This window comes from Elephantulus edwardii, unplaced genomic scaffold (genome assembly GCF_000299155.1).
Source record: "Elephantulus edwardii isolate Elephantulus edwardi_28Jun2011 unplaced genomic scaffold, EleEdw1.0 scaffold00321, whole genome shotgun sequence".
Lineage (NCBI taxonomy): Eukaryota > Metazoa > Chordata > Mammalia > Macroscelidea > Macroscelididae > Elephantulus > Elephantulus edwardii.
In genome coordinates, this window is record NW_006400071.1 from 477,662 (window position 1) to 505,430 (window position 27,769).

A 27,769-nucleotide genomic window follows, 5' to 3' on the forward strand; every position below is an offset into this window, starting at 1 on the left:
AGAGAGTTGGACAATGACTAGGGAAGATAGGAGAACTGATGCCTTTGAGCTGTGGTGCTGGAGAAGAGTATTGAGTATACCATGGACTGCTAAGAGAACAAAAAAGTTTGTCCTAGAGAGGGTGAAGCCAGGCTGCTCCTCCAAGGAGGCAAAAATACTGAACCTTCATCTGACATACTTTGGACATGTTCCAAGGTGGGATCAGTCCTTGGAGAGTGATGTCATGCTTGGGAGGGTGGAGGGACAGCGCAGGAGAGGAAGACCCTCAATGAGATGGATTGATTCCGTGACTGGGGTAATGGGAGTGGGTGTGTCAGTGACAAAAAGATAGGCACAGGATAGAGCAGGGTTTAGGGCTGTTGTACATAGTGTTGCTATGGGTAGCAGGCAATTTGACAGCACATAACAACAACAACAACTATTATTTTGGTATTTTCTAACAGAGGCAGACCCAAGGAAGTGGCTTTGTAGATTTCCACATCTAAACTACAGGAAGAATGCCTGTGACTGGAACGAATGGAGAAAACGTTTGCTTCCAGCAAAGCCTCGAGCAAAGGGGCAACCAGTGGAAAGATGGAGCCCAGGCCAAGGCTTCCTGGCCAGTCTGAGACCCTCAGAGAGGCCTGGAACACAAACAGGAACCAATAAAAGGGGGTGGAGGTGAACCAAGGGGCTAAGACCCTTCAAAGAAGACCCAGAGTTCTATTAGAGAGATTCCAGATCTCTTCAGGATGAGGAACAGTGATACATTAAAGAAGCAAATGCCGAAAGCCAGTGGCTTAGAGCCACTCTCTAAGTCAGGGATGGAGCCAATGAGGCTTTTCTTGTCACTATCTGTAAAAGTTTATGACTGAGACTTCAAAGGCAGCAGGGCAAGAGAGGGCAGGGGAGCTGTGCTGCTCCCCAGGAGCCCAGGCTCACGGACCAGAGGATGCTGACTCGGGGAAAGGATGGGGGTGCCCCTGAGTCTTCCCAGCAGAAGGCAGGCACGCTGGGCTCATCCATCTGGATGCTGGCACCTGTGATTGACCAGGAGCTGGTGCTGGTCAGGGGTGGGAGGAGGCTGGCTCAGAAGAGGATTCATTAACTTGACTGTAAAGGAGGCGATGCCCTGAAATTGCCCACTGAGGGTCTGCAGTTCTCATCTTCAACACTCTGAGCATCTTTCCAGGAACTGAAGGATATGCATCAGGTCCTTTCTCATCCCAGGCTGCTTCACACCTGGCTGTTCATCAACAGGTATCGTAATTGACCACTCGGGTGGGAGGTGGCCTATGACATGGCTTGTCACTCACCAAGCTGGCCAGGAACCCACATTCTCCTTCCAGCTCAAAGCCAGTGACTTCTGATAGTTTGTAATTACAGAAAATTCATCCTTCTGTAGATCTCTATGGAGGAAATGTTCTGGGCACTGAGGATACAAGGGTGAACAGTGCGAGCTCAGTCCCACCCTCTTAAGGGCTCCAGGGTTATCAATCAGAGGACCACACTGATAAGTGCACAATGGCAACAGTGACAGAGGCTCTGCAGGGGAAAGAGGTAAAGCTTGTGGAAGTACAGGGCAGGACCTCCTGGGGCAGGGATGACCCTGCTCGGTCTGGAAGGCCACCTGAGATGATCCCAGCACAGGTGGAGGCAGGAGACACAGGACATTAAGGTCTAGGCTGATGAAGAACAAGGCTTAAGAACCCAGGATGACTGAGATATTTCACTCAGCATAATGATAGTGCCACTGTTGCAAAACGGGACTGACATCGGGGTTGAGGGAAGACAGAGAAGGAGGGAGGAATGATGTACATTCCATTGAAACAGATGAGGGAGAGAACTGTTTAAAAGGGATATATGATTAGGTATTATTGTCATGACAGGAGTCCAGAATGAAGGCTACACAGTGGAGTGGACTTGGGGGAAGGGACTGTATAGCAATGAAATAATTTTTCTTTTACTTTTTAAGGAGAAGAATAAATTGTGGGGAGGGGTGGGCAGGGAGAAAAGTACAACAATGAATGACTAGAAACCCTAAATCTCTGTAAGCTTTCATTACAATTAGTAATAATAATAAAAATGAACCCAGGGTGAGAGCTAAGACGGCTCAGAGTGGAAATAAGGGCAGGTGTGGGATGGGAACACGTGGAGAGGTGAGCAGGGTGTGCAGCTGGGGGCCCTCACCCTCTAGAGTCTAAGCTTTGTGAAGGTCCCGGGTTTTGGTCCGTTTGCTTCATTGTCAAGCTCATTAACTCCTAATGTGAACTCTTATAACACAGAGTAGCTCGAGCATAAACGTTGACTGAATAAAGAACAACTAAGATCCTGGGCTCTATGAGGAGAAATGTGGGGTCAAGATTGGTGGACGATTTATCAACAATCTGCGTTATGCAGATGACACAACCCTGCTTGCTGAAACTGAAGAGGACCTGAAGCACCTGCTGCAGAGGGTCAAAGGACTGCAGCCTCCAATATGGATTGAGGTTCAATGTCAAGAAGACAAAGATTCTCACCACTGGACCAATTGGCAGCATCAGGATGGATGGTGAAGAGATTGAGATTGAACACAGCTTTAGTTTGCTTGACTCCACAGTCAACAATCTTGGCACCAGCAGCCAGGAAATTAAAAGGCGCATTGCCATGGGAAAATCTGCTGTTAGGGACCTCTCCAAAGTACTGAAGAGCAATGGTGTCTCTCTGGAGACTAAGGTGCGTCTGATACAGGCCATGGTCTTTGCAATCACTTGTTATGCATCAGAGAGGTGGACAATGAACAAGGAGGATAGAAGGAGAATTGATGCCTTTGAGCTGTGGTGCTGGAGAAGAGTATTGAATGTACCACGGATTGCTATGAAAACAATCAGATTCATCCTGGAAAGGGTTAAACTGGTGGCTCCTTGTAGGCAAGGATTCTGAGGCTCCATCTAACATACTTTGGACATGTGAGAAGGGACGGGTCCTTGGAGAAGGACATCATGCTTGGGAGGGTGGAGGGACGGGGAAGGCCCTCTATGAGATGGATTGATTCAGTAACTGGGGTAATCGGGATGGGAGTGTCAGTGACAGTGCGATTGGCACAGGACAGAGCAGAGTTTAGGGATGCAGTATATAGGGTCGCTATGAGTTGCAAGCGACTCGACGGCACATAACAACAACAACAACAAGATGCCCAAGATTTAGTGTCACCTTCTACTCACAGTATCGTACGAAACAATCACATCAAGTCAAATTGTCGATGGAGAAAGACTAGTTGACAAACTGTGGGCTACAGAGGTGGTGAGTTGGAACCTCAATCAGGATTGTTACTGAAACTTTACAGGCAGGCTGCCCTGTCTGAAATGGAAAGGTCAAGGGAGCCACAAACCACCAGAGTAGCTGCTGAACTACATTAACAAAGTGAGAGAAGGGTTTAATCTGTACACAGAAGGTAGGAGGGAGCCCTGGTAGTGCTACTGGTTAAAAAAAAGCCTGACTCCCAGCTGAAAGGACAATGGTTTGAATCTACCAGCTGCTACAGTCTATTGCCATGAAAATGACAGTCCCAGATACCTTGTAGAGTAGCTCTACTCTCTGAGTCACAATCAACAACAATGGATTTATTTGGGGCTCTAAGACATGATTCCTCAACTCAAAAATGGCAAACAAGAATAGTAACCTAAAAACAGGATCGACCCTGTGGGATAGTTTGGCAGTACCTCAAATATTAAACACAGATTTACCACATAACCTCATGACCCAGCAATAGCACTCCTAGGGATACAGCAAACACAACTCAAACTCTTTGCTAGTGAATTGCAGACAACTCGTAGTGAACTCTCCAGCAGGTTTTCAAGGCTGTGAATCACACAGGAGGAGACTGCCCATCTTTCTTGCTTGGAGCTACTAGTAGATTTGAACCTGTCACCTTTAGGTGAGCAACACAAGTCTCTACGGACTATGACATCTGACCTCCCTGTTACATGGCAAGAGAAAGAAAATAGGTTCACAAAATAGAATGAATGCTCACAGGAACATAATCGATACATAGGAACATAATTCAGATTTCTACCAAGATATGCCATAATGGTTACCCATTGTGGACTGTGTTGGTAGAGCTTTCAGATTAAGACAGGCTTGGACGCAGGATTGGTGTCCACTTCCTAAACAACAGGCTTTTGTAACTCTGTGAACATTAGAGAAATGACAATAGTCAGAGAACAGGGTTCAGATCTTTTGTTCATACAGTCGTTATGAGTCATACTCGACTCAATGGCACTTAACAACGACAATCACAAGATAGAAATAACCATTGCAACAATGATGCTACAACGAACCATTTGAAAGTAGTGGATCTTACAGTACGTCAAATCTACCTAAAAAAACGGTGACATAGGAATTCCACAACGATTAGTAATGGACTTTGGAATGTTTCTACCCGTTGTTAAGCTACAGAAATAAGGAGAAGGGGGGAGGTTTCCCTCTACGCTTTAGCTCTCTCATCTGTGCCAGCAAGACATGCAATAACAGTTCTACCTTTTTCTGCTACGGCAAACGGCAACATTTCACGTGAAGAGTTGGCATCACCTTGGCCACGAGCTAAGACAAATTCTGCCTCATGGCTGAGAGAACTTGCTGTGTGCTGAAGCAACAGAGCAGTTAGTAGTTAAGAAGATACTATGTTCTGAAGAATAGCGTGAAATACAATGTATACAGACTTTGTGAGCAAACTAACATGAAATAAGAAAAAAAAAGATGCTGTGATTATTGGATTAGATGGAATTTAGGACAACAGTTGATCATATTTGCAAACAAGTGAATTACTCATATGCTCACTATCTTAGTTTAGATGTGAAGGTGGAGCAAATAGGGCTACCCTACCCCAGATGTGAAGGTAACAGGGGCCAAAGATGTTAGGTTTGCAAAGGCAATTAATGATTGACTGACAAAATCAGGGAACACAAATCCTTCCATTCCACAGCAATGACATTCCAAACACCTCAATACTAAAAATTAGAAATAATCATGGTTGTTGTTGTTGCTATATGCCATTGAGTCACCTGCAACTCATAACGACCCTATATACAACAGATCTAATCCCTGCTCTATCCTATGCCAATCTTACTGTCTCTGATACACATACTCCTATTATCCCAGTGATGGAATCAATCCATCTCATCCTGGGTCTTCCTCTCCTGCACTGTCCCTCCATTCTCCCAAGCATGACGTCCCTCTCCAAGGACTGGTCCCTCCTTGCAACATGTCCAAAGTATGTCAGACCAAGCTTCAGAATCCTTGCCTCCAAAGAGCAGCTTGGTCTCACCCTCTCCAGGATGAACCTGTTTGTTCTCCCAATAGTCCATAGTATATTCAATTCTTTTCTCCAGCATCACAGGTCAAAGGCATCAATTCTCCTTCTAGTTCATAAAAAGGCTGTGCTATTCTTGTATCTCCACTGAACAGGTATGTGCTTTAACTAGGTTGCCCTCTCCTGGCCTCTCTCCATGTCCTGCAGTGCACGGAGCCCATGGCTCAATGCCAAGACTAAACTAGGTGACTAGGTCTCCTTTTCCTGTGGCCCCTTGGATTCAGGGTTGAGGCAGAGTTTTAGAGAAACACGTTCTCCCGGACATCTCTGAGGTCTACCTGGAGTTGTTTCTAACATTGACATCCCACCAAAGATCTAATTGAGTTGGACTTGACCCAACAGCGGCTGGAAGCCCATGGCGACAGCTCAGGGAAGCCTTAAGGATGGTGATATCCAGAGCATGCCAGGAAGTTAGGTCAGTCTGTCAAAGAAACAGAGACCTGGGGCCTGGTGAACTGAGTCAGCTGCAAAGCGTGTGGCTGAGGCAAAGGGCCTGCATGTCAGAAGCTGCAGAGAGTCTTGGGCTGCCTGCTAATGGTGTGCACAGTTCTTAAGACTATACTTAGGAACCACTCTGTAGACACATGTTCAAGACCACCCTCTACACTGGACTGATACATCAAAAGCCATTGTTGGCAAGTTGATACTCACTTCTCCCAACTCCACAGAGAAGAACAGAACTGTCCCTCAGGGTTTACAAAGCTTTCATCTTTAGGGGAGCAGATGACCTCCTCTTTCCCCCATGGATTCAAACTGTTGATCTTCTGGTCAGCAAGCAAGTGCTTAGTGACGGCACCACCATGGACCCTACTAAAAAATGGATGTTCCAGGCTCATTCTTTTCTGATAACCCAGCAGTTTGAACCAAGCATCACCTCCTGAAGGCAACAAACCTCTGAGTCACACAGTTTCTCTCCCCACCCTCCCAATTTTGACAAATTTCTCTAATTTTGCACCTTTGGGTTGACGAAAGAAAGGAGACAGAGTGGAAACAGCTAGGCTTCTCTTTGATAACATGCCCCCTCTCCTAATTAATGAGACCCCACACAACTAAACAGCTGCCGACTTCAAACGTGTTCCTGGCGATGCGCTTTGATCACGGCAGAACACACAGCATCTGTGGCGAACCAGAGGATTTCCCCATGCCCGAATCAGGCGTTGTTCAGGCAACTCTACTCAAGTCCATTTAAAATGTGAAGGCTGATGGGGAGGGTCTCCCTGAGGAAGGCTTGGTGGGGAGTGCAGGGAACTGGGGAGGTGTCTGATCCAATCACTACCAACCCCAAAGAGCAGTCTGGGTCCTGCATGAATGTCATAGGGCTGCTGCAACAAAGTAACTCAAATTTGGCAGCTTACAAGTGTAGATAAGGATTGCACTTCAATATGGATTGTATCTCAAAATAAAACAAACAACCCCCAAACAAACTAAAAATCCCTGCCCCTGGACCAACAGGCAACTTCATGACAGATGGAGAAAAAAATTCAGATTATCAACAACTTCAACCTACTAGGATCCACAGTACCCTTAGTACCAGTAGTCAGTATCCTCTCTAAATTACTGATGAGCAAAGATGCCAGTTTGAAGACTAAGGTGTGCCTGATTCAGGCCATGGTATTTTGAGTCATTTGCTATGCTGCTGATAACTGGACAAAGAATAAGGATGACAAAAGGAAAATCGATGCCTTTGAACTATGGTGTTAGAAAAGAGTGCTGAAGATCCCATGGACAGCCGAAAGAACAAACAGATAATGACTATGAGAAGGTCAGAGTGCTCCCTGGAGGCAAAGATGATGAAGCTTCATCTCACACACTTGGGTCAGGTTGCTGAGAAAAGTTATCCCTTGGAGAGGGACATCATGCTTGGAAAGGGGAAGTGAGAATACAGGAGAAGATGATCCTTAAGCAAGTGGATTGACACAGTGATTGCAGCATTGGGCTTGGGTGTGTCAGAGCTTGTGAACGTGGCGTAGGATAAGACAGGGTTCAGACTGGATGTTCACAGGGTCGCTATGAGTTGTAGCTGACAGCACATAAGAGTAACAACAAATGTAGTCTTGTCGACAGCTCTGGAGACTAGGAGTCTGGTTAACCTACTCACTAGGCATATGAAGGCTATAGGAACGATTCCTTCTGTATCTCCTGGTGTATGGCAGCTCTAGTTAACGCACAAACAGCCCCACTCCAGGATCACATGACTGTCCCCCTCTGTCCTACTCTACATCTACAGGACATGCTGAGATTGGATTAGGACCCACTTTACTCCATCGTGGGCTCTCTGGTCTAGTGGACAGGGAGTTGTGGGGTTCAAACCTACCAGTTGCATCAAAGAACAAAGATAAGTCACCTTTTCCTGTACAATTTACAGCCTCTGAAAATCTACTGGAGGGTCAGCTATGAGTGAATTCCAACTTGACAGCCACGAATTTGCATTTGAGAGTTCCACAGAGTAGGCAGCACTGAGCCGTGCTAATGGTTACTGGGCCACTTATTTTAAGTTCCAAGTTAACCCAGAGACTCCCAGAAGAAAGGAAGAGTGATCAGAAAAATCAGCCACTGAATACTCTATGGAGCACAGGCCTACATTTACTGGACGGTCATGAGTCAGAATCAAGTTGGAAGTAACTGGTTTTGATCTACTCCACGATGACCTCATGCTCACTTACATTCAAAGACTCTATTTCCAAACAAGGTCAAGTTTATAGGCACCAGGAATTAAGACCTCCATATACATTTTCTGGAACCTTTAACATTTCACAAGTGGCCTTTCCACCATCTTCGACCACCCATCGTATCCACGGGCCATCAGATGAGTTGCTGTTAGGTGCCATGAAGTCGAGTACAATTCATAGCGACTCTATGAATGACACATCTGGACCCTGTCCTATTCTGTGCCGTCCTCACCATCTTTGACACACTTGAGCCCACTGCTGCAGTCACTGCGTCAATCCATCTCCTTGGGGGTCTTTCTCTCTTTAATTGAGCCTCCACATTTCGAAGCATGAGGTCCTTTTCCAAGGAACATCCTCCCTTAGAAACATGTCCAGAGTAGGAGGGATGAAGCGTCGTCATCTTTGCCTAGAAGGGACACTCTGGCTGCGTTTTTCCCCGAGACAAGTCTGTTCTTCTGGCGTCTATGGGATATTTGGTTCTTTTCTCCGACATCACAATTCAAATTCATTCTTCTTCTGTCATCCTTATTCACTGTCCAGCTCTCAGCAGCAGACCAATGACTGAAGGTGCGTAATAGGTGAAACTACAATAGTTTCAAAACTGACATCACTGCCCTGCAGTATTTTGGAGAGGAACCTGACAGTGGACTCATCTAATGAAGTATATTTTCTAGTCTCCTGACTGCTGGTACCAAGGGTCCCAATGGAAGGGTCAGTGATGGGTCAGCTCCAACCCAAATCTTACAAAGCAACAAGCAGATGAGAGGATTATGTAAACATAACCCTTAAAAACTTTCCATAAGAATTTTCTCTTTGCTCACTCAAGACCAATGTGCCATTCTAGCTGAAATTCTCTTTCTTTGGATCTGTTCTTAAAAAAAAAAAAAAAAGAATGTAGTGAGAGAGCTGTCATCTGGTGATCTCATCCAACAATTCCTGTCATGCCTAAACATCACTTTCTGCTTCCTGTGGAAAGTTACAGTGCAAACCCTGACAGTCACTACCGGGAATCATGCAGGTGTACCCATGAGGTGTAGTCACAACTTTAACACAGAGCCCAGCCCAAATGGCTCATCCTGGTAAGTATAAAAACACCACCACATATTATACATCATGCAGTTTTACTTCAAGAGGAGCACCCACCCGATGTGATGGTGTTTGCATGTAAAAGAGAAATAAGGCAGGGAGGTTGTCATAGGGGGTAGAGGGGGAAGAAACCCAGAGTGAATTCAAATGGTGGGGATGCCTTTGAACTACAACTGTTTTCCTCTCTAGAGTCATTAGTGCTAATTACTAACAACTACCCTGGTGACAAGTGCTGGCAGTTACTTAGCTGCTAATTGGCTTCAATTTACCGCTCTGATTGTGTGGTCACAGGTATATATTTGCTCAGGGAGTGAGGAAAGGTAACAGGTAGCACAAGCCTCAGGCTGTCCTTGCAGGAAGACAAGCACCTGGCTGAAGAGCTGGACCAAGGCCATGGGCCTCAGGGCTTCCCGGGAATCAACAACCCAACCACCGGACACACTTTGCTGAGCTCCAGAATCTTTAGGTCTCTGGGTTGGGGACCAAGAACTGGTCTACCTACGAAGTTTTCAAATCTCCTCCCATGCAATTAACTGCCTCTGAAAACCCACTGGAGGTTCAGCTATGGACGGTTACTGACTCGATGGCAAACAACAACAACAAGTTCCTGATAGTTTGTTATACATCTGAGAACTGGACAGTGGCCAAAGATGACAGAAGAAGAATCAATGCCTTTGAGTTGTGGTGCTAGTCAGTATGGAACATGTCAAGGACTGCCAAGTGAATAAATAGGTCTGTCCTAGAGAGGGTTAAACCAGGATGCTCCTTGGAGGTAAGGATTTCCAAGCTCCCTCTCACATACTTTGTTCCAGGGCCACATATTGAGACAAGAGCCTCACCCAAGACTCTCCTTTAACCTCTCCCAGCTCAAGTCCTACCCAATTCTCCTCCTCATGTGGAAGGTCCTATCTCCTCCACCCCCCAGTTTTTCCATCTGCAAACTGGAGGCAGTGCAGGAAGAACGAGGGAGTGTTTCAACACACATCTCACCCAAGGGTGGGTGGTGCCACGTAAAAGAGGGATATCTACTGACTGTTTAAGAAGGAAGATTAAAAATGAATCCTGTTCCTGTGCCTCCTGAAACCTAAGGGTCTTTTACAATCTCCCTACTTTGTTGTCCATTTGGACAGAATGGATCACAGACTGGGTTTAAGAGGAGGGCTTGATGCATTTTACCTCGGTTTCTTTTAGCTATGAAGACTCAGCAATGTGAAAACCGTCCTCTGTTTCTGTCAGGACTCATCTCAACATTGCCTGTTATCTACATTTTGGCCCTAGAGACCTACAGATGAAACCCTAAAAACCTAAAGACAGAGTAGGGACAAAGTTAGAGGAATAAGCTCCTCATTTTCATTAACAAATTACCATAATGAGACACTGTGCTAGGAGTTAAGAATTTAAGGATAGTAGTAATAACAACCTCTAGTTGAGCTACCTGTAAGGAGCTCTAGTGGCTTAGCCCATGTGAGTTTTGCTGCTAAGTCAAAGGCCGTGTGTCTCCAGCAGTTCGAATCCACCAGCAGCTTCACTGGAGGCAGACAGACAATCTCCTCCCATTATAATTCATAACAGCCGTGGAAACCCAACAAAGGGTCGCTGTGGGTCAGGATGGACTAGAGAGCAACGCGTAACTATGAAGCCACAACCGTGGAATGTCGTCAGTAGGGAACTGCATGGCTGACACAAAGGCTGTGCCTCTCTTGGTTCAAAGCCACCAGCAGCTCTGCAGGAGAAAGAGAGGCAAGCACCTGTGTAACCGTCAGCCTCACAAACTCAATGGATAGTCAGGCGTGAGTCGGTTCCAATTCGGTGGCATTGAGGAAGAGGAGGATGTACCAAGTAATATGAAAGTATATATCTGCATCCCTGCAGCCACCTTTTAAGATGGTGGTGCTGATGCTGACCAGAGACAGATACTTGGGCAATGCCTATGATCCCAAATCCCCTTTACGCTCTTATTGCATACTACTTAATCTCACAAAAGCCCTGAGAGTTATTGCTGTTATGTGCTGTTGAGTTGCTTGTGACTCATAGGGACCCTATGTACAATACTCTGAACCCTGCTCTATCCTTAGCCGACCTTATCATCTCTGACACACCTTCCCTCACTACCCCAGTCACTGAGTCAATTCATCACATCAAGAGTCTTCCTCTCTTGCACTGTCCCTCCACCCTCCCAAATATGCTGTCCCTCTCCAATGACTGGTCCCTCCTTGCAACATGTCCAAAGTATGTCAGATGAAGTTTCCTCCTTTGCTCCTTGCCTCCAAGGAGCAGCATGGTTTCACCCTCTTTAGGTCGAACCTGTTTGTTCTCCTAGACATCCAGAGATATCCAATACTCTTCTCCAGCATCACAACGTAAAGGTATCAATTCTCCTTCTATCAGCTCTAGTCAATTGTCCAGCTTTCTGATGCATTGCAAGTAATTGCAAAGACCATAGCCTGGATCAGATGCACCTTAGTCTCTAGACTGACATCATAGCTCTTCAGTATTCTGGAGAGTTCCCCGACAGCAGACTTTCCCAGTGCATTCGGTCTTTTAATTTCCTGACTGCTTGTACCAAAAGTGTTGATTGTGGAGCCAGGCAAACTGAAGCTGTTAACAATCTCAATCTCTTCACCATCTATAGTGATGCTGGCAAGAAAACAGGTATGAAAAGGTCAGGTAACTTGGTCCCTGTCACTGTAGTAATAAGTGGTGGAGATATAATTTGAACTCGGGCAACCTGAGTCCAGAGGATGTGCTAATGATGGTATTAATAGGAGTCTGTGTGTTGTGCAGTTAGCTTGCTTGGCTAGTAAGCAAGCAGTTGGAAATCAGAGATCAACAAGAGGTATCTGGAAAAAAGGCCTGGCCATCTACTTCCAACACTTTAACCACTGAAAAAAAAATCTCAATCTAGTGAATAATCTCATTCCAGTCTACTCAGACAGAGTTGAGTCACCATGAATGAGAAGGGTAATCCCCTCCCTGGGGATTTACAGCCTCTGAAAACCCATTGTAGGGTCAGCCTTGAGTTGGTTCTGACTTGCATTAACCTCAAACAACACTGCTCATAGGAGGTGCTCAGGTGGTCTAGGGGGTAAGAAGTTGCATTGCCAATCCAAAGGTTGGTAATTTGAATCCACCAGCTGCTCCACAGGAGAAAGATGGGCAATCCTCTCCCGTGTGATTTATAGCCTTTGAAAAACCACTGGAGGGTGAGCTGTGAGTTGATTTTGACTCAGTGGCTTGTAATAAAAACACTGCTTATAGTGTTATGACTGTACTTAACGTTTATACTTTATATTTTTAACTTAGACTTCATGCAGCCCACAGAAGCTGGCCTAGCTTTCAGATCAGAAGTCTGTGCTACATCCCGACAACCCCGGGGGGTGTTCGGAGAACTGGCATTTGGTCCCTGTTGGCAGTGACGTGGACGGACAACGTAAACGAATCACCACAATTCAAGGTGGTGGCACCATGCTGGTACTAAGAGTGCCAAACCATCCATCACTGGCGAAGCCGGCTTTCCTCACGCTCTCCTGATGGGCCATTACATGGCTAATGAGACCGATCTGGGGCAGCCAGATTCTGCTCCCATCTGGACAGATGTTTCCACATGTGGCAGCCGTACTCAGGCCTCTCCGCATGCAGTGTTTATTGCTCCTTCTTTGTTACGATGCCAGGGCCACACACGCCAAGTTGTACCTGTGTACGTACCTCCTTCTGTTTTTATGTGGCGTGATCTGGAAGCCTGATGCTCAATGTGGCATTTGTGATATTTTTAAACTGTTAAGGAGACTAGATGGCCCCGACACAGGCAATGCATGCACCCTACTCTTGGCATTTAGAGAGGTTTTCTACATGTTACCCAAGTCACTATCACAGACAGCAAGGCAGGGATGGGCTCTGTATCACAGACCATAGAGTGCTTCTAGCTGTGACCCTGTACCTGTTAGCTGCTGTCATTTTGGCTCCCAATTCAGGGTAACCCCAGGGTACAACGGGATATGACTGTTGTGACCCACAGGATTCTCAGTGGCTGACTTTCAGGAGCAAATCACCAGGCGTCCTTCACAGTCCATCTTGCTGTTGTTGTTATGTGCCATTGAGTCACCTGTGACTCTTAGGGAACCTAAGTGTATTATCTCGGAAACCTGCCCCTAACCTGAGCCAATCTCATTATCTCTGACAGACCTTAACTCATTCATTGCTCTAGTCACTGAGTCAATCCATTTCATCCTGGGTCTTCCTCCCCTGTGTTGTCCCTCGACCTTTCTTAAAATGACATCCTCCGACTGCTCCCACTACTGGCCACGTGCCCAAAGTATGTTACATGAAGCTTCAAAATCCTTGTCTCCAAGGAGAACTTGATTTTCACCCTCTCCAGGACAGACCTGTTTGTTCTCCTGGCAGTCCACAGTATGTTCAGCACTCTTCTCCAGCACCACAGCTCAAAGGCATCGGTCCTTTTTCTACCATCTCTAGTTACTGTCCTCCACTTTGATGCAGAGTAAGTAACTGCAAAGACCATGACACTTTAGTCTCCGGACTGACATCGGGTGTTGATTGTGGAGCCAAGAAAGCTGCAGTCATCTTTGTTTGTTCAATAACATTGAAAAGTGCAAGCCTTTACTGACAGGGAAGTGGCTGCACTTGAACTGCAATGGCTAGGAACTGTCAACACCCTTGGTATCAGCAGTCAGGAATCAAAAGACAAATTGCATTGGGAAAGTCAGCTGTCAGGTACCTCTCTAGAGCACTGAAGAGCAATGATGTCAGCCTAGAGACTAAGGTGCATCTGATCCAGGCCATGGTTTTTACAGTTACTTGCTATGCATCAGAGAGCTGGAGGATAACTAAGGATGATAGAAGAAAGATAGATGCCTTTGGGGGAGATCTGGTGGCATAGTGGCAAGAAGCTGCACTGCAATCCCAGAGGTGAGCAGTTCGAATCCACCAGATGCTCTGCTGGAGAAGGAGGGTCAATCTCCTCCTGTATCAGTCAGATCTGATTTGACAGTACACACACACAAAAAAATAACTTTTTTTTTTAAAGGATAGATGCCTTTGAGTTGTGATGCTAGAGAAGAGTGTTGAACATACCACGGTCTACCAGGAGAACAAAGAGGTCCTGGGGAGGGTAAACCAGGCTGCTTCCTGGAGAGAAGGACTCTGAGGCTGCGTCTCACATACTTTGGTCGTGTGGCCAGGAGAGACCTGTCCTTAGAGAGGAACATCATGTTTGGAAGTGTTGAGGGATAGTGCAGGAGAGGAAGACTAAGGATAAGATGGATTAACTCAGTGGCTGGAGCAACGGAATTAGGTCTGTTGGAAACAATGAGAGAGGCTTAGAATAGGGCAGATTTCAGAGCTAATGGACATAGGGATCACTAGGAGTTGTAGGGGACTTGATGGCCCATAACAATAATAACAGGAACTGTCACCTGGGTCTTCTTATGGAAGGTAAGAATTTGACTCCTGACCCACCACTGTTATCCATACTCCCAAATATTCTAAGGCTATAGAGGACCTGTACATGTGTCATGGAATATTCCCTAGACTTGCAAGAGAACAAATAAATGCATCCTGGAGGAGGTGCAATCAGGATGTTCCTTAGAGACAAGGATGGTGACACGTCAGCTCAGATTCGGAGCGCACTGCTTAGATGCAAGGATAGGAAAACTTCACCTCTCATACTTCACCCCACACACAAGGGCCAGTGCTTGGGAAAAGACACCGTGGTGTGAAAGACAGAGGGTCGGTCAGCGAAAGAGAGGAAGACCCTCAATGAGACGGACTGACACAGGGACTGCAGCAGTGAACTCAGGCGTGGTGGGTATTGTGAGGATGGTGCAGGGCAGAGCCGGAATCGGATCTGTTGTTCAATATGAGTGTTGATAGACTTGATGATGAACTTGATGGTGCCTAACCACAGTAAACAGTCTGCCTGGAAGCGTTCACTCCAGGATGACTACAGCCTAGAAAATGGGCTGCCAAAAGCTGGGAAGTTTGCGGGCCAATGTGCCAGGGATGCAGGTGGTATATCTGACAGGCTGCTTCTGCAAAGGTTAAAGGCTTGGAAAAGTCTATGGGGAAGGGCTCCACTGTGCTTTAGCGTCACTGCAAGTTGGAATTGAATCGATGTCGGTAGGTTCATTTTTTGGTGTCAGTGACAGAATGCTTTTCTCTGGAAAAAGATTCGATTGTTGCTCTTAGGTGCCATCAAGTCAAATATGACTCATAGTGACCTTCTAAACAACAGCTCTGAACCATGTCCTATTTGGATGCACTGTGTCAGTCCAATCAGTTGAAGGTCTCCCTCTCCTTTGCTGTCCCCTCACTTTTCTAAACGTGATGTTTCTCTCCAAGGAATAGCCTCTCCTAGCGACATTCCCAAATTACCTGAGATGAAGCTTTGTCATCTTTGCCGCCAAGGAGCGCCCTGGCTGCACCTTATCTGCCATACATGTTTGTTCTTTTGGCAGTCCAAGGGATATTCAGTACTCCTCCAGCACCACAGCTCAAAGGCATCAATTCTTCTTGTCATCCTTACACATTGTCCAGCAGCTCTCCGATGCATAATAAATAAGTGAAACTACTATGTCCTGAATCAGGTTCACCTTACTCTTCAAACTGACACCGTTGCTCCTCAATAATTTGGATAGGTACTTGACTTCACCCTTTCTCAGCACTATGTATCCCTTGATTTCCTAACCATTGGAACCAAAAGTGCTGACTGTGGATCTAAGTAAGATGAAGTCATTGACAATTTCAACCTAAATGCCATCATCTATCATGATGTTGCCTATTGGTCCAGTGGTGAGAAGTTTGGTTTTCTTAATGGAATGCTTTCCTCCAGATAAAGACTAAGTGGGAGGAATATATTTATAAGAAGGCACAGATCCTAGTGACTAACACGCCAACAAGAATAAGAGTCTGTTTCTCACCTGTGGCCATCTCTAAGGCATCCTGCATCAAGGACTTACAAGGCAGGCTCTGTTCACTGTTTTGCTAAGACAAATCGGAGTCACGTCAGGGTTGCTTTTATCCCATGAAGTGAAATGTCATTTTTCTAGTTAGTGGCTGGCTTTCTGTCCTCCAAGCCCTCCAGAAGGGATGGCTTTTTAAAAAATTGTCCAGCTCAGATGGCTGTTCTCCCTCCCCCTCCCTTACCTGGGTGATACATGGGTGTACTTCAATCCATCAGACCTCGCTATTTTACAGATAGGAAAAGCGGTGCCCTGGGAAGGGAACAGTTTATGTGTGAACAACTGATACTAACTAAAATGACAGTTTTACAAATCTACTTTGAATAACAAAAACAAAAAAATAATAAAATAAAGTCATATTTAAAAAAAAAAGAAATCTCTGCAAAAGAGAAATCAAAAGTTATGGGCAGAACCTCATTAGGAGCTGAAACATTACATTAGCCTCTGCCAGGGCCCTCTGTGACATCAGTGGTCAGACTACAAAACAACTTTCCTCCCTTTTAGCAAGAAAATTGACAATGGAGAGTCAGACCCTTAAGAAGAGTCTAAGCCTTTGACCCCCAAATCACACTCTGCTCATTTATACTAAAAATCAACCTGATATAAGAATAATACAGGATAGCAAAACTATTCACAGAGCCTTAATTAAATCTTCAAACAGAAACATCCTCACTGGACAACAGCAGCAGAATTTTACTCTTTTTAAAAGAATGATGATGCATTACTTGCTGCAACCCTGCCCAGTCACGAAGAATGATAGTTAGAAAGATGAATGAACATAAAAGGAAGAGATCAGAATGGGACAGAGAAAGAAGACAACCATCTTTGAAAATGCACTGAAAAAACAGACGGGGGCTAATGAAGACAAATAATGATGATCTCTAGGTAAGAAAAGGAAATAAGATTTCTGTTTGTTTTTTTCCTTTCCAATTTTCTCTAGTCTCCAACCTGCTCTGTGATACACACTTTACTCTGGTGTGAGGAAACAAATTCACATATTTTGTGATGTTAAGTTTTTTTTCCTCTTAATGCCTGAGCCAGATGTTTTTGCATCACCTGGACCCAGGTTTTTGCAAAAAAGATGTTCCTAGTAGCCAATGGTCCAGAAACAAACCATGCACTCGATGGCTCTGCTAATATCACACAGGCAGACACACAGATACGTGCTCCAGTGTGGCCATTAAACAAATACTTAAAAGGAAAAAAAAATAGTATGGGATGTAAAAGGAAGGCACTGCAGGAGAACAGCCTTTCTGCAGAGAAAGGATCCTGTGCTGGTCAGGAGAAAAGATAACTAACAAATGCAGCCAGTTAGTAAGATTAATGAAAGGAGAAACCACTTTGCATGGCGGTCAATCATCAATAATTTAAGGGTAATCGAGACTAATTCCAAGGTAATGGGAAAATCTACCCATGTCTAAATTTTGGCTGAGATCCCTTTGTGCTCTAAATGGACTAAACCTTGTGAAATCAGGGCATTATTGAGCACTGGAGCAATTCCAGCAGCTTTTCCTTCCCATCTCAGTCTGACACATGGCTGGGGTCTGGAATCTGACAAATGCCAAATGATAAGAGAAAATTCACACAGGTGAGAAGTGAACTGCTACGCAGATTCTAGGGGGAAGAAGATGCAACTCTTGCTACAAAAAACAAACAAGACAAAAGACACGTGAAAGAGAGAATGAAATAAAACCCCGCTGGGTTACAACAGAATTGGCAGAGACCTTGAGTTGGAAAGGGTATAAATGCATTTTTTTCTGACCCCAAAACACTCCCAGATACGTGAATAAACACAATGTCTTGGGAGATAAACACTGCTTGGTGGATTACCATAACAGATGCAGAAGGCACCAGAGGCTTAAAAGGTACTGCTCATATTTAAGTTTACACACACACACACACACACACGAACAGGCTTTACTACAGAAGAAAGTGCAATTTTATACACACACATATATGATCTATAATATGATACATGTGTATATGTGTTCATATTATGGAACATATATAACAAATGTTTAACATATTCCATTTCAAGTGAAGATACTTGAAGCATGTGATTATGCATATCTCTCCATATTTAGGTATGCATGCATATATAGATTTATGTACAGACACGTGTATCAGTGACATTTCAGTTGGTCAGCCTAAATATGGAAGAAAGCTAATCATTTTAAGTCCAACACCATTTAATGCAACAAAAACACTTAGCTACATAGAGCAGAAACTCTATTGAATGAGAAAGCCCAGATTTGGAGAAAATAACTTGTTAGTCCCCAAAGAACACACTGTACAATCTCACTTATATGAAATAAACAAATATTTCAATCTCACTTATATGAAATAAATATATAGAAACCAAAGATTATAAATGATAACCAGGGGTGAGAGGGAGAGGGAAAGCAGAGTTTTTGCTTAGAGGGTGCTAAGTTTACACTAAGAGTTGTGCAATATTTTGGAAAAGAAAAACACACCAATGACAATGGTGGCACATGTAATTAACACCATTGAGTAGTAAATATAAAAATTATATGCTAGTAATTGGTGTATATATTTTTACCACAATTTTGTTAAAAAGAAGGAAAGCAAAAGACCAACAGACATGACTTCATTTATATAACATTCTCAAAACAACATATAGAGAATAGTGTCTGGGAGACAGAACTTGGGGAGAAAGGTGACTATGTTTATAAAAGTATTACACCAAGGATCCTTGAGATGACTCTATCAGTATCTTATCAGTAATAGTCATCTCAGCCTATACATGCACTAAACTGCATAGAACTAAACAGATATTGATTGATGCCTTTGTCTTGAGTTGTGATGCTAGAAAAGAGTACTAAATACCCACGGGCTGCCAAGAGAACCAACATATAGTATTAGAAAGGGTGCAGCCAGGTGCTAGAGGGAAGGAGGGTAAAACTTCAGCTTACCTACTTTAGGAATGTTTCTAGGAAGAGCCAGTCCTTGAAAAATGACATTAGGCTTGGAAAAGTGGTAGATCAGCAAAGAAGGAGGGGAAGACGCTCAATGAAATGAACTGACACAGTGGTTGCATCATTAAGGTCAAGCATGACAAGGACGATGAGGATGGCACAGGATAGGGCAGAATGTAGATCTGTAGTTTTTGAGGTCACTGTGTTATGGTAAAATTGAAGGCAACCTGCAATTACACACATACTAACACACACTGCGTGGAACAAATTGAATGTAAAGCTGGTGAAACCTTATTATATTGGGTGGATGACATCAATGTCTGTCCTTGTTATGATATTTTAGTAGTTGGTAATATAATGTTTTTGTCAAACATTCTTCTACATGGTATAGCACTGGCCTGTCCATTTGCTGTAGAGGTAACTCATGGTTGCTCTGATGCTAAACACTGTGACACTGATATGCCAAATGTGATAATGGTTTACCCCTGGTGTTTGGTGGAGGTTCCCTGATTAAAACAAGCTTGGAAGCAGGAGAGGCATCCACTTTCGAAACAGCTTACCTCTGTAAACTCTATGAACAGTGCTCAGGTCTTTCATTCATAGGATTGCTATGAGTTGTCTAGGACTCAGTGGCACTTAACAACAACATTATAATGTTATCAGTAGGAACAGGGACTTTTAAGAGACTTGTCTACGGTCCCTCAGTAGGTTAACAGTATGAATAGCTAAGATTGCAATGTGAGCCAGGCCCTGTTGTAATTGCTTTATGCCTAGTCTTTTGTAAGAGGCAGGCAGTATTGTGATCCTATTCTACAGATGGGGGGGGGGACGGACATAAAGAAGGCCAGCTATTTGCTCCAGGTCTAGTAAACATGAATACGGGACTCCCTTACCGTGTGGCGGGTTTTGAGAGTATACTCTGAACATCAACATCACCCTTGTTGAAGGGAAATCCTGATATTAATCAGTCTCCAGACTTTCAACCCAAATATTCACTCAACAACACTGTTATAAATGATGCCTCAACATCATCAATGCATAGAGACCAAGACAAGAGCAAGCAGAGCTATCAAGTCTAAGTTGTTCATCTTAGATATCTATGAGAAAGGAGCTTCCAGGATGGCGAGGGATTTCATTTGTTGTCATTGTCATATTCTGAGTGTCATGGAAGAGGACTGGTATGTCATCACTCAATCCAGACTTATTGAATTCATTTTGACAGGCAGCAGACAGTAGTGCTTCAGGATTGCTAGAGTTGGATGGAACCCTAGGCTCACCCGGCACACAAACAGTATAGCCTTCTGAAAAGCTGCCCCAAGACCTAATACAAATCAATGAAGCCATGGAGAGTATTGCCTGGACTGTCTGTCTGGAGGAGATGCTGAGCCCAGGATGAGATTCATACCTTCTTCCTGACATTGAAGTCACTGTTTCTGTCAACATATCAAGGTATCCAGATGCATATTCAACCAATATGTGGTGCCATGAGATATGTGTTGAATTTAAGATTGCTGTGACCAAACCGAAGGAGTTCTAGCAGCATACTGCATATGTGGAGAAGGCGGCTGAGATCTAATTCACAAAAGATTATACCTTTAGAGACTCTGTCCTATAGGGTCACTATGAGTTGGAACCAATTTAACAGCAATAGGTTTTGAAAGCCTGGCTGTTCAAATCCATTCAGAGATGCTTTGAGAGAAAAAGTTGATGATCTTCTTCCAAAAGACCACACATACGAGGACTGTATGAAACCCAGATCTACTCTGCACACTGGTGGTTGCCAATGAGTCCAAATTGACTCGGGGGCACCTGGTTTGAGTTCTTTCACTCTCATAGTCTTATACAATGTGCAGCTTAATGCATATCAGCATGTGAAAGACCCCATGATGTCTTGAAGTCAACAAATCAGTTGAATGATGCTGAATTCAGACTTCTTGCAGCCTTATCTGACCTCAGAATCCTCAGAATTCCACTCATGCTATGGAAAACAATGTCCTTTGCTATACTAATCCTCAAAAACCAGTGATGGATCTATTGTTTTTTCAGATTGTCTTTCTCTTAGTAGGCAGAGTAAAGAGTCAACCGTCATCCTTCTCCTGTTCTCTCATCCTGGGCTCATCTTGTCAAGTTGGCAAAGAAACTTCCATTCCCCCACCTCCCATCCTATCTTTCTCACTCAGCACTGCCTGTGAATTGCTAACCTGGATAATATAGCAATGAGCAACATCAATCAAGTCACATCTCTGCAAGAGCTGCCATTTCACTAGAGTGAAGACAACAATTAGATAAACAGACAGTAACTGTGAAGTCTTTGCTGGAAAATAAAGCAGGGTGTGGGGGAACTTGAGTGTTGTTCAAACTCCTGGGAAGGCTCCTTGGTTAAGGTGACATTTGAACAGAAAGCTAAAGGGAATTAGAAAGGGTAGAGTGGTCTGGGGACCAAGCCTCTCATGTAGAGGAACAGCAAGTCCAAAGTCTTTAGGCAGAAGTGATCTGGTGTGAAGTTGGCCAAGTGACCCAGATGGCCAATAAGCAGAGTGTTCAAAAAGCCATGCATACTAGCACATCTACCAGGGGGGGTTTCATGGACATGTTGTTGTTGTTAGGTGAAGGATTAATAACCTTCATGGACAAATGACCCATAAATTGCAGAGTCAAGCACTGAGAAAGTTCTTCTGCTTGGATTAATGCTCCTCTGTCACCATCTTGAAATTTATTACAATTTTTGAATAAGTGGCCCAATCTAACTTCTTATCAGGCCCCCTAAAATTTTTTTTGGGGGGAGAAGGAAGTAAAGGCAGTTTATTTGTGCAAACAAAAGTAAATGCAGTACATTCTAGGGGAAGAAGGAGTACTCTCTGTGAAAAGGAGTGAAAGACTCCCCCAATATATTTAGCTGGTCTTGTCCTTGCTGTAGCACCCAAGAAGAATGGTTCAAGACTTCAAAAACAACATCTGTATAATTGGAGTTAAATGCTCCCTAAACCATTACTTCCTATGTAAGCAATCTACCTCTTATTTACTTGAGTATGATAGCAAGAAAGGAGCCTGTATATATATCTTCAGTGATGTGGGGATGCTGTCACTTTCTTTTAAAATATTTACTGGATCTTTAAAAAGAAAACTAATTTGCCTTTGATAGCATTTGAGCCTTTAAAAGTCCATCAAGTCTTTATGGTCTACATAAAGGAATATGCAGTGTGGTTAACTCAGAAGCGCCGATGGAAATCCCCAGCTCCAGAGGCCAGGAACCTTTTCCTCCAGATTGTTAATTGTGAACAAGTATTAACTGTGCTCTGGTAGCACAGAGGTAAAGCCCTTGACTGCTAAATGGAAGACTGGTGAGGTTTGAAGCTATCAGTGGTTTCCTAAGATATGAGGTCTATTTGCTTCTGTATTGATTAAAGCAAAATAGTCCTAAACCTGTTATCATAGATTTTAGTCCCACCAGGCACAGGAGAACTGCCCTCCATGGTTTATGAGGCTCCATTATGTGGAAGCACACTGCCACATTTTCTCAGGCAGAGTGGCCGGTGGTTCAAGCCTTCCGCCTCTCAGTTAATGTTGTTGCTGCTGACTGCTTTTGAGTTGGACAAGACTCACAGCGACCCTATGAACAAAAGGCCTGACGCCCCTCTACAACTATTAATATTTATCAAAGTTCATACAGTTTCCAGAGGCATGTTTAGGATGTGGATGCCATTCCTGCTTCTAATCTCAGTTAATAAACAAGTACATTAACCAGTGTACTATCAAGGCTTATTCCCAGCTATGCGCTGAGTGTGCATTTCACCTTTTGCATTTTCCCATAAATGCAAAAATCCTCTCTGGCTTTCTTTCAACGAGATGGGTACCTGCACAAGGATCTCAGGTAGGACGTCTGCAGCTTGAGCCTCGCACACCTGCCTCAGAGACTCCCCACAAAAGAGACCATCAAGCGGGTGGTGGAAAGGAGGGGCTTCCTGAGGGTAAACAGTAAAGGCAAAGTCTCTGCTCCAGAGACAGAAGACAAAAAGTAGAGATGACAAATCTAAACACCTTATTCATTTTCACCAGAAGGGGGCACCCTTACCTCTCAAACTCGCTGTGTGGCCATAGACCTGGAGGAAGGCTGGCTACCTGGGCTGGCAGAATCCCACCAACCTCCGCTGATCTGCTGACTACCCTTCCATCTCAAGGCTTCAGGACCAGCTCCAGTGCCGCCCCCCCCCCACCCCACCCCAGAGGGCTTTATTTGCTAATATTTACTGACAAGGAGATGACTCCTCTCAATTTTTCTTCTAAATCATAGCTATTTTCAGAAGCTCCAGCAGCAAAGTGGTTGTCCGGATGATTAAAAATGAAAGATTAGCTGCTCGAATCCACCAGCTGCTTTTAAGGAGAACGATACGGCCATTGTTTCTCTGAAGATTACAGCCTTGGAAACTGTGGAGCAGTCTACAATGTCCTGTAGGGTCTGTTTCAGTTGGAAGCAACTTGAGGGCAATATGGGGAACTACTGAGATAAGTCTATTACTTAAGCCAAAGTGTGGGGGCGGGAAGTCCTTTGGAAGTGAGAAAAAGGAAACTGTGTAAAGCAATTCCATTTCTTGCAGGCTGACTGGGTGGATGGTGCCATCATCAACCTGCTCTGTCGAGCTGAATATAGATGAAGTTCCAAGGTCAGTTCTTAAGGGAGATTTGTTTCTTTTGTTTTTTTCTTTTTGTTTTGCCCCCCCCCCCGGTTTAAGTATCATTTTGCTTTTCCACATGGGTTAAAAACTTTGCTTCTAGCTGGGTCCCTGTTGTAAAGAGGCTAAGAAACCCTCTGTCCATTTATGTCCGAGGTTCGTAAGTTGCTGTGTGCCTAAGACTCGCCAGGGAGCTGTTACAAACACAGTTCCCTGGATTCTGCAATTACAGAACATAAATTCCAGTCTTCCGAGTTTCTAACAAGCATCTGGGGTGATTGATTCTGATCGCAGTCTGCAGGAAGAACAGAGCGGCGCCGACTCCGGGTATACTCTACCGTATGCCTCCCTGGACACATGCCCCAAACGACCTGCTGGGGCATGAAACGGAACCAAGGTCAGTTTGCTGGTCACGGAAGGAGACTGTATCTGAATTCTAATGTGAGTTTTAAGACCGAGGAACTCCCTAGAGTTTTCTCTTTCTGTCCTGGTTTCAGGAATGTTTGACAAAAATCCGCAGGAGTGGTGTGCAGAACCCTTTTTTTTTTTTTTTTTGCTTGTTCTGTTTAAGCCTGTCTGCATTTGTAGAAAGTCAGTTGGGTTAGGTTAAGTGTCTTAGCTACTGAATGCTGCTGTAACAGAGACACCACAAGTGGATGCTTTTAACAAACAGAAAATCCCTGTGTCACAGTGTATATACTGTGTCACACTGTTAACAGGCTGGTGGTTCAAATCCACCAGCTGCATGGAGGAAGAAAGCTGGGCAATCTTCACCTGGAAAGATGGAGTGCTGCTATGAGCCAGAATGAACCAAACAGCAGTGAGATATAGTCTGAGAGACTACAAATCCAAGTTCAAGGTGTGGGCTCTAGGGAAGGACTTTCTTGGTCTCTTGGTTTTGGTGAGGAAATCCTCGTTCCTTCAGCCTCTGTTGGCCTGGCATTCCTTGGACATCTCCCTACGAGCTGGATTTCCCTTCTATCATGGAATTCCACAGCACAGGGACCTGGGTCCACTCCAGAAGCTTCGGTCTTAGTGAAACTGAGGACCACCCCCCACACATACTTGATCTTTCCTCTTTTATCTCTTCTGAAATAAAAGGCATTACAGGTCAGGCCACATCAGAGAGAGACTACCTAGGATCAGATCACGGTGTCATTACAGAGCTTCCACATTACTGCACTGTGGTGGTGGTGGTGGTGCCTGGTTTATCAAGTTGATTGTGACTCACAGCGACCCTGTGAACTAGGATCTGAATAGGAATCTTGCCCTATCCATCACCATCCTCCTCGTCTCTGCTAATGTTCGAGTCTGCTGTTACAGTCATCATGTCAATGCATCTTGTTGAGAGTCGGCATCTCTATCCCTGATAGAGGGATATTCCCCCGTAGGACTGGCCCTTCCTGGCAACATGCCCAAAGTATGTGAAGTTGCACTATCTTTGCCTCTGAGGAGTGCCCTGGTTGCCTCTGAGGGGTACCTCCAAGAATGAGTTCATTACTGCATTAAATACATGTATTTTGGGGGTATGTAATTCAACCCATGACACTAAGAAGGTGTTCTATTATTACTCTGTCACATTTATTTGCCAACTTGTTTTCAAGTACCATCAACTTGGAGTGGACCCCTTGCTGACTCTCGTGGGTTTTTACAAGCAGTAAATAACAGGGGAGGAGACTGCCTGCCTTTCTCCTGTGGAGAAGCTGGTGGGTTTGAACTGTGTGCCTTCGGGAGTGCACTGAAGTGAAGTTTCTTACCACTAGGCCATCAGAGTTGCCTATTTGCCAACTTCTTGTTGTTTACTGTCCAGTCGGAACTGACCTATAGCTGACCTCCGGTCGGTTTTCAGAGGCAGGTAACTTCACAGGAGGAGACTGCCCATCTTTCTCCCTCGGAGCAGCTGGGAGATTTGAACCCTAGGCCTTTGGGATTGCAGTGCAGTTTCCTACCACTAGGCCATTAAGTATCGCTTTATTCTCATCATTATCTCATTATTATCAGTGTTCAAGATAAACATTTTTTTTTCTTTTGTGACATTTACATGTTTCCCCTGGGCTTGGGGAGTCTCTGCGTGGTGTAAATGCAATCAGACACTGACTTAAAGACCACAGTTCTGTCTTAACAAACACAGAGTCACTGTGAGTTGGAATCAACAGCGAACTGGCCTCTTGGTTTCTCCCTCCTCTGGTGAGAATCTTGAGGAGGGGACCTGATTCTAATCCCTAGTGCCTGGCCAATGAGAGGCACATGTGATGGTTCCTTCCTCCAAGGCTTTTAATTTAATTTAATTATTTAACTTAAATGAAAGTTTACAAAGACTTAGGGTTTCCAGTCATTCATTGTTGCACTTTTCTCCCTGCCAACCCCCTCACCCCCAATTCACTCTTCTCCTTGAAAAGAAAAAGAAAAACACATTGTTATGCAATCCCTACTCCCCAAGTCCACTCCACTGTGCAGCCTTCACTCTGGACTTCTGCAATGACAAGAATGCCCATTCATATCTCCCTTTTAAACAGTTCTCTCCCTCATCTGTTTCAATGCAATATACGTCATTTCTCCCCTCCTTTTCTGTCTCTCCTCAACCCTGATGTCAGTCTCAATTTACAACAGTGGCCCTATGCAATAACTGTCTTTTTGTGACTGAGATATTTCACTCAGCATAATGTCTTCCAGGATCACCCATTTTGCATAGTATTTCATGAGTTCCTTGTTTTTCAATGCTGCATAGTATTTCCTGGGCTTTCACTCAATCACTCATAGACATTTTGCTTTCTAACATTAATTCCAACTGCACATTCCAGTAGGTCTGAGGCCTTATTGAAACCTCCCTTTCCTGTTTCCCCGCACCTACCCATTCTCCAACCTCAGCTCCCTCTCCCTGGCCTCCTTGTCACTCTCCACACTGTTTTCATTTGTGTGTATGTCTTTACTTGGTCTCTTTTTTTGGCGTTTTCCCTTCCTCCCTCCTACATCTGATCAATTTTGCGTGTCCTGCTCCAGATTGTTAACGGCAACACACCTAATGCCTGATGGTCCGTTCCTTTCAGACTGACCTTTCCTTCACTTATTCCAATCCACCGTCCATAATCTATCCATTCTTTTCTTGCTCTCCCCAGTCCCATGCCCAGCCCTGTAAACTCTTTTTATAACAGTGATCTTGTGCAATATTTGTCCTTCTTCTGTTGCTTTTGAACTATTTCCGGAATGACTCTGGGATGGTGAACAGAGAACATGGAAAAGGTCGTGAGAAGCTTTGTCCTAGATGCAGCACATTCTGTCAGTGTTAGACGTGTAACAAATCACTCACACTGGGGCCTTGTGCATATGCACTGCCTTCCAGGAGATTCCAACGATGAGTCCTCCACTGGCTTTCCGAGGCTATAAACTGTTAGAGGAGGAGACTGCCCATCTTTCTCCTGCACAAAAGCTAGGAGATTCAGCTTGCGCATGGAGAGCCTGGCGCTGCTCGACAGCTGTCACCATGAAGTTCAACCCTTTCATTACCTCGGACCACAGCAAGAACTGCAAACACCACTTCAATGCCCCCTCGCATGTGCGCAGGAAGATCATGTCCTCCCTGCTTTCCAAGGGGCTGCAGCAGAAGTACAACGTGCACTCCATGCCCACCCACAAGGATGACGAGGTCCAGGTGGTGCGAGGACATTACCAAGGTCAGCAAATTGGCAAGGTGGTCCAGGTGTACACAAAGAAGTATGTCGTCTCTACCGAAAGAGTGCAGCGTGAGAAGGCTAATGGTACAACTGTGCGTGTGGGCATTCACCCAAGCAAGGTGGTTATCCTGAAACTGGAGAAAGATTGGGGGAAAAAAATTCTTGAACGGAAAGCCAAATCTTGGCAAGGTGGAAAAGAGAAAAGCAAATACAAGGAAGAATTGATTGAGAAAATGCAGGAATGAATGCAACCTGAGGAGCAACCGCAGTTTAACTAGATTTCCATCTGAGTATGCGTTCTTTTTTTTTTTTTTATGGTTTCTTTTTTTTAGTTTATTGCAATAATTTTTTTTTTAAATTTAGGTTGTTTATTTTTCATTTCAATGAACATCTACAGAGATTTTGGAATTCCATTCATTCATTGTTGCACC

General features: G+C 44.5%; 1 protein-coding gene and 1 pseudogene across 1 annotated transcript in view; one reads left to right on the plus strand and one right to left on the minus strand.

Moving 5' to 3' along the window:
* Positions 1–27,769, minus strand: part of LARGE (like-glycosyltransferase) — a 663,150-nt gene that overhangs the window by 306,833 nt on the left and 328,548 nt on the right. The window lies entirely within an intron of this gene.
* LOC102858599 lies at positions 27,149–27,583 on the plus strand (annotated as a pseudogene).